Source organism: Salmo trutta, chromosome 19 (assembly GCF_901001165.1).
Source record: "Salmo trutta chromosome 19, fSalTru1.1, whole genome shotgun sequence".
Lineage (NCBI taxonomy): Eukaryota > Metazoa > Chordata > Actinopteri > Salmoniformes > Salmonidae > Salmo > Salmo trutta.
The window spans coordinates 11,386,913-11,401,134 of record NC_042975.1 but is presented as its reverse complement, the minus strand read 5'-3'; the positions used below and the strand labels follow the sequence as shown (position 1 = coordinate 11,401,134).

General features: G+C 42.5%; 1 protein-coding gene across 1 annotated transcript in view; it reads right to left on the bottom strand.

Moving 5' to 3' along the window:
- LOC115153989 (protein Shroom3) overlaps positions 1 to 12,971 on the bottom strand; it is a 36,130-nt gene extending 23,159 nt beyond the window's left edge. Inside the window, exon 1 of the mRNA XM_029699726.1 lies at positions 12,743 to 12,971. The gene's annotated coding sequence lies outside the window, so the exon portion shown is untranslated. The remainder of the gene's footprint in view (positions 1 to 12,742) is intronic.
- Positions 12,972 to 14,222: the final 1,251 nt, after the last annotated feature.

Here is a 14,222-nt window from a genome sequence, read left to right as displayed (position 1 = left end):
CTACTGGATACCAGCTTGAACACAACTAACACAAATCTACTAAAACACAACCACAGATCAAAGAGAGAGCAGAGACTAAAATTGATGGCTGGGGCCCATCCAAGAAATAGTGCATTGTGGGTAGTTTAGAAGATATCCGTAGGTTAATAAATATGTAATAACCCAAAAACATAACTGTTTGTACGTATAGGTAACCAGATCATGAATACAACTAAAGTTACTAAGTATTTGACCACACTGTGTCGTTCCATTGGCGAGTAAAAACTCATGCTTCCTACCTTTTAAAAGCAAACCGAGTTCAAACCGATTCTACATGTAGAAAGGGCGAAAATGACGTCCATCGGTCGCTAACGGTGGGTGGTCCCTGTAACACACTGCGCCGACAGCAAGCGAACAAACGGCCCTGTAATGTGCAGACCGACAATCGTTTTGGTGATTTTTCTCCTTTGGAGTTAGAAGAAGCAAAGATTAGCTATTGGAAACAGAGTGGAATGTAGAAGGCTGCTTGTTTGTGAAACCTGTATATGTATAATGGACCGTATCTTTGATGACATGGTTGACACAATATTGATGTACTCACGGCATCTGCCATTGCACATTTCTTGACTGGAATTAGGAGGAAAACCAGGATGAGATTATTACAAATCTACTGGCTGCTAGTAGAGCACTCTTAACAACTGTCGTAATCAAACTCACTAAAATTCTGATAGGGGATCAATGTAACTGTCCAAAATGGTCTTGTGTGTTGAGGATGATATCGAGTCATCTCACATCACTGCAGGAATATGACAGACCCTAACGGCAGCTCTTGCTGATTGGTTCTGACAAGGTGCAGTATGAGGGAATTTCTCCAGAGTGCAGTGTTAAGTGTACCTCCCCGAGAGAGATTGGGACTGACAGAGGCCCGCTGGAGGAGACCAGGATGTCTGACATTCCATACACGCTTGGGAGACAGGAGAAAGTCTACCACAACCTACAGTTCTCAGGAAGCACTGTGCCCCTTCCTCATCTTTAAATCATAGTTTCCCTTTGCAATAGGACTCAGGCTCTCATCTAGACTTAGGCAATCTGTCAGTGGCTGACTTGTTGTCAAATCCCCTTTGTGATTGAAAACAAAAAAGGGTTCTTAAGTCTCGTGGAAGAAAGTACATGGAGTAAACAAAGACCCTGCCTGGTGAGATTATCAGTCTGAGACCTGCGTTTCTTTAGCTTATCATGAGAGCCACACCTATCCCTTTGTACCCAAAGGACCCTCCATGTGATCTGCAGGGTCAAGCCTTGTGTCAACAGTGAAGTTCCATTTCTCATGTCACTGCTATGCAGCCCTCCATTTATACTGACATTTAACTTTCAGATCAGTGGTCTTTCTTCCTCCTATTCTCTCTCACTCAACGAGCTGTATAGGGCCATAAGCAAACAAGAAAATGCATATCCAGTGGTAGCGTTTCTCATGGCCTGCGATTTTAATGCATTTAATTCTGTTTTTTTTACCAGCATGTCACCTGTGCAACTGGAGGAGACAAAACCAAAGATCACTTTTACTTTACAAACAAACGCATACAAGGCTCTCTTTGCCCTCCATTTGGCAAATCTTATCTCCCGCTAACAAGCAAAACCTTAAACAGGAAGTATTAGTGATGTGATCAAAAGGGAAGTGGTCCGATGAAGCGGATGCTAAGCTACAGGACTGTTTTGCTAGCACAGACTGGAATATGTTCAGAGATTCACCTGATAATATTAAGGAGTTTACCACATAGCTTCATTAATAAGTGCATTGACGACATCGTCCCCACAGTGACTGTAAATAAGCTCAGCAAAAAAAAGAAAACGTCCTCTCACTGTCAACTGCGTTTACTTTCAGCAAATTTAACATGTGTAAATATTTGTATGAACGTAACAAGATTCAACAGCAGACAAACTGCACAAGTTCCACAGATGTGTGACGAACAGACATTTTATAATGTGTCCCTGAATTAGGGGGGGAAGGGGAAATCTGTAACAGTCAGAATCTGGTGTGGCCACCAGCTGCATTAAGTACTGCAGTTCATCTCCTCCTCATGGACTGCACCAGATTTGCCTGTTCTTGCTGTGAGATGTTACACCACTCTTCCACCAAGGCACCTGCAAATTCCTGGACATTTCTGGGGGGGGGGGGGGAATAGCCCTCACCCTCCGATCCAACAGGTCCCAGACGTGCTCAATAGGATTGAGATCCGGGCTCGTCGCTGGCCATGGCAGAACACTGACATTCCTGTCTTGCAGGAAATCACGCACAGAACGAGCAGTATGGCAGGTGGCATTGTCATGCTGGAGGGTCATGTCAGGATGAGCCTGCAGGAAGGGTACCACATGAGGGAGGAGGATGTCTTCCCTGTAATGCACAGCGTTGAGATTGTCTGCAATGACAAGCTCAGCCCGATGATGCTGTGACACACCGCCCCAGACCATGACCGACCCTCCACCTCCACATTGATCCCGCTCCAGAGTACAGGCCTCAGTGTAACGCTCATTCCTTCTACGATCAACGCGAATCTGACCATCACCCCTGGTGAGACAAAACCGCGACTCGTCAATGAAGAGCACTTCTTGCCAGTCCTGTCTGGTCCAGCGACGGTGGGTTTGTGCCCATAGGCGCCGGTGTTGCCGGTGATGTCTGGTGAGGACCTGCCTTACAACAGGCCTACAAGCCCTCAGTCCATCCTCTCTCAGCCTATTGCGGACAGTCTGAGCACTGATGGAGGAATTGTGTGTTCCTGGTGTAACTCGGGCAGTTGTTGTTGCCATCCTGTACCTGTCCCGCAGGTGTGATGTTCAGATGTACCGATCCTGTGCAGGTCTTGTTACACGTGGTCTGCCACTGCGAGGATGATCAGCTGTCCGACCTGTCTCCCTGTAGCGCAGTCTTAGGCGTCTCAGTACGGACATTGCAACTTATTACCGTGGCCACATCTGCAGTCCTCATGCCTCCTTGCAGCCTGCCTAAGGCACGTTCACACAGATGAGCAGGGACCCTGGGCATCTTTCTTTTGGTGTTTTTCAGAGTCAGTAGAAAGGCCTCTTTAGTGTCCTAATTTTCATAAATGTGACCTTAATTGCCTACCGTCTGTAAGCTGTTAGTGTCTTAACGACCGTTCCACAGGTGCATGTTCATTAACCTCTCTAGGGTAGGTGGCACCAAATCGTTCCACCTACGTAACAGCCAGTGGAATCCTGTGGCGCGTTATTCAAATACCTTAGAAATGCTAATACTTCAATTTCTCAAACATATGACTATTTTACAGCATTTTAAAGACAAGACTCTCGTTAATCTAACCACACTGTCCGATTTCAAAAAGGCTTTACAACGAAAGCAAAACATTAGATTATGTCAGCAGAGCACCCAGCCAGAAATAATCAGACACCCATTTTTCAAGCTAGCATATAATGTCACAAAAACCCAGAAGACAGCTAAATGCAGCACTAACCTTTGATGATCTTCATCAGATGACACACCTAGGACATTATGTTATACAATACATGCATGTTTTGTTCAATCAAGTTCATATTTATATCAAAAAACAGCTTTTTACATTAGCATGTGACGTTCAGAACTAGCATACCCCCCGCAAACTTCCGGCGAATTTACTAACAATTTACTAAATTACTCACGATTAACGTTCACAAAAAGCATAACAATTATTTTAAGAATTATAGATACAGAACTCCTCTATGCACTCGATATGTCCGATTTTAAAATAGCTTTTTGGTGAAAGCACATTTTGCAATATTCTAAGTAGATAGCCCGGCATCACAGGGCTAGCTATTTAGACACCCAGCAAGTTTAGCCTTCACCAAACTCCAATTTACTATTAGAAAAGTTTGATTACCTTTGGTGTTCTTCGTCAGAATGCACTCCCAGGCTCTTCTACTTCAATAACAAATGTTAGTTTGGTCCCAAATAATCCATAGTTATGTTCAAACAGCGGCGTTTTGTTCGTGCGTTCAAGACACTATCCGAATGGTAAATAAGGGTTACGAGCACGGCGCATTTCGTGACAAAAAAAATCTAAATATTCCATTACCGTACTTCGAAGCATGTCAACCGCTGTTTAAAATCAATTTTTATGCCATTTTTCTCGTAAAAAAAAGCGATAATATTCCGACCGGGAATCTGCGTTTAGGTAAATAGACGAAAGAAAATAAAGCACGGGATCGACTCGTGCGCACGCCTAAGCCCATTATCCTCTTACCGGCCACTTGCCAAAAGCGCAAATGTGTTTCAGCCTGGGGCTGGAATGACATCATTCAGCTTTTTCCCGGGCTCTGAGAGCCTATGGGAGCCGTAGGAAGTGTCACGTTACAGCAAAGATCCTCAGTCTTCAATAAACAGAGACAAGAAGAACAAGATATTGTCAGAGAGGGCACTTCCTTTAAGGAATCTTCTCAGGTTTTTGCCTGCCATATGAGTTCTGTTATACTCACAGACACCATTCAAACAGTTTTAGAAACTTTAGAAACTTTAGGGTGTTTTCTATCCAAAGCCAATAATTATATGCATATTCTAGTTACTGGGTAGGAGTAGTAAACAGATTAAATCGGGTACGTTTTTTATCCGGCCGGGTTAATTGTTTAAGGTTCATTGAACAAGCATGGGAAACAGTGTTCAAACCCTTTACAATTAGGATCTGTGAAGTTATTTGGATTTTTACGAATTATCTTTGAAAGACAGGGTCCTGAAAAAGGTACGTTTCTTTTTTTGCTGATATATCTGTGTATATGTACACTACCGTTCCAAAGTTTGGGGTCACTTAGAAAAGTTCCTCGTTTTGAAAGAAAAGCTCATTTTTTGTCCATTAAAATCACATCAAATTGATCAGAAATACCATGTAGACGTTGTAAATGACTATTGTAGCTGGAAATGGCTTATTTTTTTATTATTGAATATCTGCAGTTGAAGTCGGAAGTGTACATACACCTTAGCCAAATATATTTAAACTCAGTTTTACACAATTCCTGACATTTAATCTTAGTAATAATTCCATTTTAGGTCAGTTAAGATCACCACTTTACTTTAAGAATGTGAAAATGTCAGAATAATAGTAGAGAGAATGATTTATTTCAACTTTTATTTATTTCATCACATTCCCAGTGGGTCAGAAGTTTACATACACTCAATTAGTATTTGGTAGCATTGCTTTTACATAGTTTAACCTGCGTCAAACACTTCAGGTAGCCTTCCACAAGCATCCCACAATAAGTTGGGTGAATTTTGGCCCATTCCTCCTGACAGAGCTGGTGTAACGGAGTCAGGTCTGTAGGACTCCTTGCTCTCCTTGCTCGCACACACTTTCAGTTTTTCCCACAAATATTCTATAGGATTGAGGTCAGGGCTTTGCGATGGCTACTCCAATACCTTGACTTTGTTGTCCTTAAGCCATTTGCCACAACTTTGGAAGTATGCTTGGGGTCATTGTCCATTTGGAAGACCCATTTGCTACCAAGCTTTAACTTCCTGACTGATGTCTTGAGATGTTGCTTCAATATATCTACATCATTTTCCGTCCTCATGATGCCATCTATTTTGTGAAGTGCACCAGTCGCTCTTGCAGTAAAGCACCCTCACAACATGATGCTGCCACTCCCGTGCTTCACGGTTGGGGTGGTGTTCTTCGGCTTGCAAGCCTCCCCCTTTTTCCTCCAAACATAACGATGGTCATTATGACCAAACAGTTCTATTTTTGTTTCATCAGACCAGAGGACATTTCTCCAAAAAGTACGATCTTTGTCCCCATGTGCAGTTGCAAACTGTAGTCTGGCTTTTTTTTTTAATGGTGGTTTTGGAGCAGTGGTTTCTTCCTTGCTGAGCGGCCTTTCAGGTTATGTCGATATAGGACTCGTTTTACTGTGGCTATAGATACTTTTGTACCTGTTTCCTCTAGCATCTTCACGACGTCCTGTTGTTCTGGGATTGATTTGCTCTTTTCCCACCCAAGTACATTCATCACTAGGAGACAGAACGTGTCTCCTTCATGAGCGGTATGACGACTGCGTGATCTCATGGCGTTTATACTTGCGTACTGTTGTTTGTACAGATGAACGTGGTACCTTCATGCGTTTGGAAATTGCTCCCAAGGACGAACCAAACTTGTAGAGGTCTACAATTTCTTGGCTGATTTCTTTTGATTTTCCCATGATGTCAAGCAAAGAGGCACTGAGTTTGAAGGTAGGCCTTGAAATACATCCACAGGTACACCTCCAATTGACTCAAATTATGTCAATTAGCCTATCAGAAGCTTATAAAGCGATGACATAATTTTCTGGAATTTTCCAAGCTGTTTAAAACGGCACAGTCAACTTAGTGTATGTAAACTTCTGACCCACTGCAATTGTGAATAAGTGAAATAATCTGTAAACAATTGTTGGAAAAATGACTTGAATCAGGCACAAAGTAAAATCCTAACCGACTTGCCAAAACTATAGTTTGTTGACAAGAAATTTGTGGAGTGGTTGAAAAACTAGTTTTAATGACTCCAACCTAACTGTATGTCAACTTCTGACTCAACTCCATGCCTCTTTGCTTGACAGAGGTCCATTATCAGCAACCATCACTTCTGTGTTCCAATGGTACGTTCGTCATGGTTGTCGTAGGGTAAAGACCAAGACGCAGCGGGAAAATGTACACTCATCTTCTTTTATTAGGTGAAGAAGGAAAACCCCAAAACAAACACGTATACGAAAACACAACGACGAATAACAGGCTGGTAAGGCACAAAGCTATAAACAGCACAATCTCCCACAAAAACAAACCCCTAAATATAGGACCCTCAATCAGAGGCAACAATAACCAGATGCCTCCAATTGAAGGTCCAACCCCAATTAACTACACATAGAAATACAAAAGACTAGATAGAAAATATACTAACATAGACTAACAAACCCCGGACCACATAAACCAAACACCCCTCTACCTAAATACATAGCCAAAACCACATGAAACAAAAACCCCCTGCCACGTCCTGACCAAACTATAATAACAAATAACCCCATTTACTGGTCAGGACGTGACAACGTTGTGTTAGCTAATCCAAGTTTATCATTTAAAAAAGGCTAATTGATCATTTGAAAACCCTTTTGCAATTATCTTACCACAGATGAAAACTGTTGTTCTGATCAAATAAATAAAAAAACTAGCCTTCTTTAGACTAGTTGAGTATCTGGAGCATCAGCATTTGTGGGTTCGATTACAGGCTCAAAATGGCCAGAAACAAAGAACTTTCTTCTGAAACCTGTCAGTCTATTCTTGTTCTGAGAAATGAAGGCTATTCCATGCGAGAAACTGACGATCTCGTACAAAGCTGTGTACTACTCCCTTCACAGAACAGCTCAACTGGCTCTAACCAGAATAGAAAGAGGAGTGGGAGGCCCCGCACAACTGAGCAAGAGGACAAGTACATTTGTGTCTAGTTTGAGAACCAGAAGCCTCACCAGTCCTCAACTGGCAGCTTTAGCCTCTTTCCAGTGTCTGTGTTCTTTTGCCTATCTTAAGATTTTATTTTTATTGGCCAGTCTGAGATATGGCTTTTTTTTTGCAAATCTCAGACTGGCCAATAAAAAGAAAAGATTAAGATGGGCAAAAGAACAGACACTGGACAGAGGAACTGCCTAGAGGGCCAGCATCCCAGAGTCACCTCTTCACTGTTGACATTGAGCCTGGTGTTTTGCGGGTACTATTTAATGAAGCTGCCAGTTGAGGACTTGTGAGGCATACTTGTCCTCTTGCTCTATGTTAAGTGGGGGACAAGGAGTATGCTGCATTTGTTTAACCTATGTGTGTGTTCTGTGCTACATGCAAGTGTGTATGCAAACATGTTCCCCCGCAGACCTGTGGTTGTCCTGACCACTGCGGAGCGTGCCGGACCGGACAGGACAAAGAGAGGCTGTGTTCACCATGCATGAGTGATTAAGTTTCAGCAACAGGACAAAACCCCTGTGCCCTCCTTGCATTATTTAACAAGCTCTAAGGTGACGGCATTCATTCAATTAGAGATGTTGATAGACTGGCCTATTATTACACCATAGTGTGTAATAATACACCATTACACTATTATTACACCATTATTACACCATAGTTTAGTTAGAATACAATAAGCGCATAATACACACCAATATAGCTGCAAGCAGCAATGAACGGGGTTCACAGGATGTCAGAAAGGACACAAGATCAGTTGGATAACAAAGCAAGCGCTCCATAATGTAGGAACTATTTTCCTTTGTGCAATCAGTGAAAACATTACCAAGTTCATTTAAATCTCAGTTGGTACACTCCACATTAGCATTCCAAAATAATTAAATATGTTCTCACAGCTGTAATATGCTGACTGCGCAAGCAGCAGTACTTTGCGTTTCTAATTTTACAGAATGAAATATCCACTTTTCACTACGTTCAGACCATATAATAGGGCAACAATATGTGATTATACAGATATACTAATCACAATGTCTGCATAACTTAAGTCTAAAATTAATTTGCATGAGATGGCGTCTACTAAGAGAGAGAGGCTTAACATTAGCATTGCCGAAGTCACTGACATGAGAAAAATGGAAATTGAAACCCCACGTACCGACGCTGATACTGTTCACGCTGTTGCCAGGCAGACAAAACCAAATCGAGGCAGAGTAATTCATCACGAACGGTGAACACAGACAGCCCTATAGCATGCAAATACTGTGGAAATACACACACGCGAGGCAAAGAGCACTGCCTACAGAAAACCATGCAGAGCTTGTGGAACTAATAATCACATCGCAAAAGTGTGTCTCAAAAAGCAAAAGAAGGGTGAGTGAGGGTGAGAGTCATTGTGTTGATGAGCAGAACATTGAGTGACATTTACATGCACAAATCCATTGAGGCTGTACACTCAAGAAGGGAAGAAATGGTTTGTCACAAACCGATTACACAACAAGCTGTAACAATGTCAACTGGATTCCGGTGCTACGTGCATCGTAATGAGCTACAAAGACAACATATATATATATATATATCTTGCCCAGCGATACTAGACTAAAGCTGTACTCAGGAGAGCTAATGAGCATCTTTAAGACCTAATGTGTTATTCGGGGACACAAACACAAGCTAGAGTTTGAGATTGTTGACTGGTATTCACATCCTCTCCTCTCCTCTCAGGCTCCACACGTGAACGCCTGGGACTGATGCAGTTCACCGTACCAAATGACCTGCACATCGTGGAGCATGTCCAGCATTGACCCCTGTCCAAAGAACAGCTACTCAGCAGATATGACGATGTATTCAACGGGCCGTTGAATAGGAACCTGGGGAGGTACATTTTGAATAGGATGAGAGCGTCACTCCAGCCCAGTGTGCCCATCTCAATGAAAGTGGCTGTGAAGGCCCAGCTGGACAAGTATGAGGCCAATGGCCACATGACATCTGTGACTGAACCAACTAACCGGATCAGCAATATGGTCATAGTGAAAAAGCCAGAGAAGCGGAGGGTCTGCATCAACCCAAAGCATCTGAACCAAGCACTGAAACGCTCCCACTACATCATGACAACACTGGAGGATGTCCTCTACAAGCTTCCCAATGCCAAGATTTTCACCTTGGTGGACACCTGAGATGCATTTCTGCAATGCAAGCTGGACGAAGAAAGCAGCTTTGTGACTACCTTCTGGACCCCCTGGTGTCGGAAGCGTTGGCTCAAGCTCCCGTTTGGTGTCTCAGTGGCACCTGAGGTATACCAACGCAAGCAGCACGAGTCACTGGCATTGAATGTATCGCTGATGATGTTCTGATCATAGACTGTGATGACAGATGAAGAAGCAGAACGTGACCACGATGTGAAGCTCTTGGCACAGATGGAGTGCTGCCGATCAGTTAAGCTGCGCATTGGCCTGAAGAAGCTGCAGTTCGAGGTGAAAAACGTCCACTTCCATGCCCACATTCTCTCGGCCAAAGGCCTGAAGCCGGACCCAAACAAAGTCAGAGCAATCCTCAACATGCCAAACTCGTCTGATGCAAAAGGAGTGCAGCATCTCATCGGCTTCGCAAATTATCTTGCAAAGTTCATGCCACACCTATCAGCAGTCTGTGAGCCTCTGCGCTGGTTGCTGGACAAAGACACACCATGGCACTGGCTACCCAAACAAGAGGCCGCGGTGCAGGAGATTAAATCTCTGGCTTCATACATGGGAGTGTTGCACTACTACAACATTACGAAGCCTGTCACAATCCAGAGTGACTCCAGCAAAAGTGGACTTGGATGCTGTCTTATGCAGGAAAGCCAGCCCGATGAGAAAGAGTGCCTCAGCATCGTCTTTTCCTGCCAGCGCTTACATCACTACTTATATGGTCGAGAGCTGGTCAATGCTGAAACTGACCACAAACCACTCATTGCCATATTCACTAAACCTCTCCTCAAGGCGTTCAAGAGGCTTCAAAGCATACTCCTGACTCTGCAAAACTACAGCCTGAAGTTCGTCAGGACCAGAGATGTACATCAGCGACACACTGAGCAGGGCAAAAGCACAATGTACAGGCCACCTATCTGTTTGCTACAGCAGGAACAAAATGCTCATTATCCCCAAATCACTACATCCAGAGATCAATCAAATGTATTTATAAAGCCCTTTTTACATCAGCCGATGTCACAAAGTGCTGTACAGAAACCCAGCCTAAAATCCCAAACAGCAAGCAATGCAGATGTAGAAGCACGGTGGCTTGGAAAAACTCCCTAGAAAGGCTGGAACCTAGGAAGAAACCTAGAGAGGAACCAGGCTCGAATACACTCCAGTCACGTTTGAGGTGACGCATGTTATCGCCAGGCACATGAAACATTATACTGGCCAAACATGCATGCAGAAATTAAAGACTTTGTCAGCAGCTGTACCACATTCAACAAGTACGCTCATGAACAGCAAAAGGAAACCATGATGTCATATGAACTGCCCACAAGAGCCTGGCAAATCATCAGCATGGACTTATTCAGCCACAGACAAAATACTATCTTCTCATTGTTGATCACTACTCTGACTTTTGGGAAATGTAACTGCTCCCTGACTTGTCAGCAGAAACAGTCATAAAGCACTGAAAGGTGCAGTTGCAAGGCAAGGTCATCATGGACAATGGCCCACAATTCACTGCACAGTTCAAGCATTTTGCCTCAGAATGGGAGTTTGACCACGTGACCTCTCCTCCAAGGCACCCAAAGGCAAATGGCAAGGCAGAGTCAGCTGTCAAGATTGCAAAAAAACCTCTTACGCAAAGCCTTGCATGACAGCAATGACCCCTGATAAAAACCTGCTACCCAAGGCCTTGCGTGGCAGCAATGACCCCTGATAAAAACCTGTTACCCAAGGCCTTAGGTGACAGCAACGACCCCTGGAAAGCCATCTTACAGTGGAGGAACACACTCTGAAAACAGCAGCCCAGCGCAACGCCTTCTGTCCAGATGTCTGAAGACTACAATCCCCATAGCCAACAAGCTACTTGAGCACTGCGTCATGGTTGGTGCCACAGAAAGCAGCTCGCTAAGTGCTTCTACAACCGGACTGCTCGAGACCTACCAGAGCTGGAGGTGGGTGAAAAGATATGGATGAAACCTCAGCCGGGAGACCACACAGGACTTTGGAGGCTGGGTACGTGCCTACAGAGAGTTGCACCACGTTCTTGCCTGGTGGATGTCGGTGGCTCCCTCTATCGTCGTAGTCAGGTGGATCTGCACGTAGCAGAGCAGACAAACCAGAACATGCCATACACTCACCTAGATGAGCTGGATCACAGTCCAGGGCTATGGGCAAGGGGCGCAGAATTGAGAAATGAGCCAACTGAAGGTGAGACTTCTACCCCACCAAGTTCTCCAGCTCGTGGCCCTAATCCTACCCCTGTCAGAGACCACACTTACTCACTGTGTAAGCCACCGGACAGGCTTACTCTGTAATTGCGGATAACATTTTATGTCTGTGTCCAGTATGAAGAAAGTTCAAGGTAGTTTCGCGTCTGGAATTTACTCATGACCTCTAGTTTTTGTGGCAAATTAGAAGAAAAAAAAAGTTAACAATCTATGCTTCAGTTATTTGACCATGTCAAGGGAAAAAAGTCTAACAATAACAGCTTTGCCGTGAACCCCAAATAAGTAAATGGTATAGTGAAGGTGATCAATTTATTGTTTTGGGATGATTTACAAATACTACTCGAGAGCTGGTGTCAACCAGACTATTACAAATATGCTTCCTTTGCACAATGAATTATCGATCTCAAATTCCTTAGTGCTATCAATCAGGCTATGATCTCAGTCTTATTAACAAGCTACATTAGCAGATTTGAAAATACTGTAAGCCATCTGCCTAGATATAAAACGAAAAGTTTTACTCAGATGGTTACAATTACACAATGTAGTTCTGTAATTTCACGATTTAATAAACATCACTATAACAAAACGCTACATTATATTTATGTATATATAGTTTGGGAAATATTCCTAAAGCATTTCACAACTGATGATACAACAAAAGTGTCATTTTTTGGAGCTATAGTCAAACTATATGGTTAGGTTAAAAATCAGATGTTATGACTTTGTGGCTGTGCCAACGAGTGACCACTCTGCAGAACTGCCTCCAGAACAAGATTCATGACGAAAAAGGCTAACCTGCAAAGAATTTCCTGACCAGGACCGAAACTGTAACAGGTTGGTAGAGAGTACAGCGATACCGACACACCTGCTAAACTTCATAATAACACACATACCTGGGTCATCGACGTTGAAGGTCTCTGCGAATCCTTGGGTCGCTCAGGTATGATTCACCTTCTTATTTTTGACTCAAACTGAATAAAAACAAAACCGTTTCCCCTCATTTCAAATATGAAATAAATCGACAAACGGTTTTTTGAGGAAAAAACCCACCGCTTAAACGTTTCCCGTATAGCTACTGGCTACATTTAACGACCACACAGGAAAGTCTGAAAGGTAATAGAATTCCAGCCCAACCAATGAGCAGATTAGTGGGCGGAGATTTCTGAATATTAGCCCTTTTATTAAATCTTCCCTTTACAAATTGATTGCAAGTCATGAAGTATGACTTAGAATTGAACTATCTTATTTCAAATAACTTATTCAAGCATGAAGGGGAGTTAGTTTAGATGTTCTTTATCTCCAACCCATATAAATAGGTTATAAAAGCTAATGGTTTTATGAAATGCCTATGGGATGTTTGTATAATAAGCAACTACTGCAGGTTTCTTACACACCGTAACAAAAGACCAACTGTAGTCAAGGTTTGAAGTTTTAATGTTGCGTGCACAAGTACAGTCAAATGCCTTTCTTGCTAGCTCTAAACCCAACAATGTAGTAATCAATGTATTACTAAAAATAACATAAGGTAGAACAAAAACACATGAAAAATAAGAACATGAGAAGTAAGTAAGCTATTTACAGGGTCAGTTCCAATACAATATTTACAATGTGCAGAGATACTGGAGTGGTAGAGGTACAGTGCCTTCAGAAAGTATTCATACATACCCCATGGCTTATTCCACATTTTGTTGTGTTACAGCCTGAATTCAAATTTGATTAAATTGATTTTTTTCTTTCACTCATCTATCTGCACACAATACTCCATAATGACGAAGTGAAACCATTTATTGAAAATGAAATACAGAAATATCTCACTCACACAAGTATTCCCACCAGAGTCAATACATCTTATAATCACCTTTGGCAACGATTAGTCTTTATGGGTAAGTCTCTAATAGCTTCGCACACCAAGATTGTACAATATTTGCATATTATTATTTTTACAATTATTCAAGCTCTGTCAAGTTAGTTGTTGATCATTGCTAGACAGCCATTTTCAAGTCTTGCCATAGATTTTCAAACACATTTGAGTCAAAACTGTACCAGACCACTCAGGAACATTCAATGTCATCTTGGTAAGCAACTCCAGAGTATATTTGTCTTTGTGTTTTAGGTTATTGTCCTGCTGTTGGATTTGCTCCAAACACTACGCTTTGTATTCATGACATAAAGTTAATTTCCTTGCCACATTTTTTTTACAGTTTTACTTTAGTGCCTTATTGCAAACAGGATGTACGTTTTGGAATATTTTTATTCTGTACAGGCTTCCTTCTTTTCACTGTCATTTAGGTTAATATTGTGGAGTAACTACAATGTTGTTGATCCATCCTCAGCTTTCTACTATCACAGCCATTAAACTCTGTAACTGTTTTA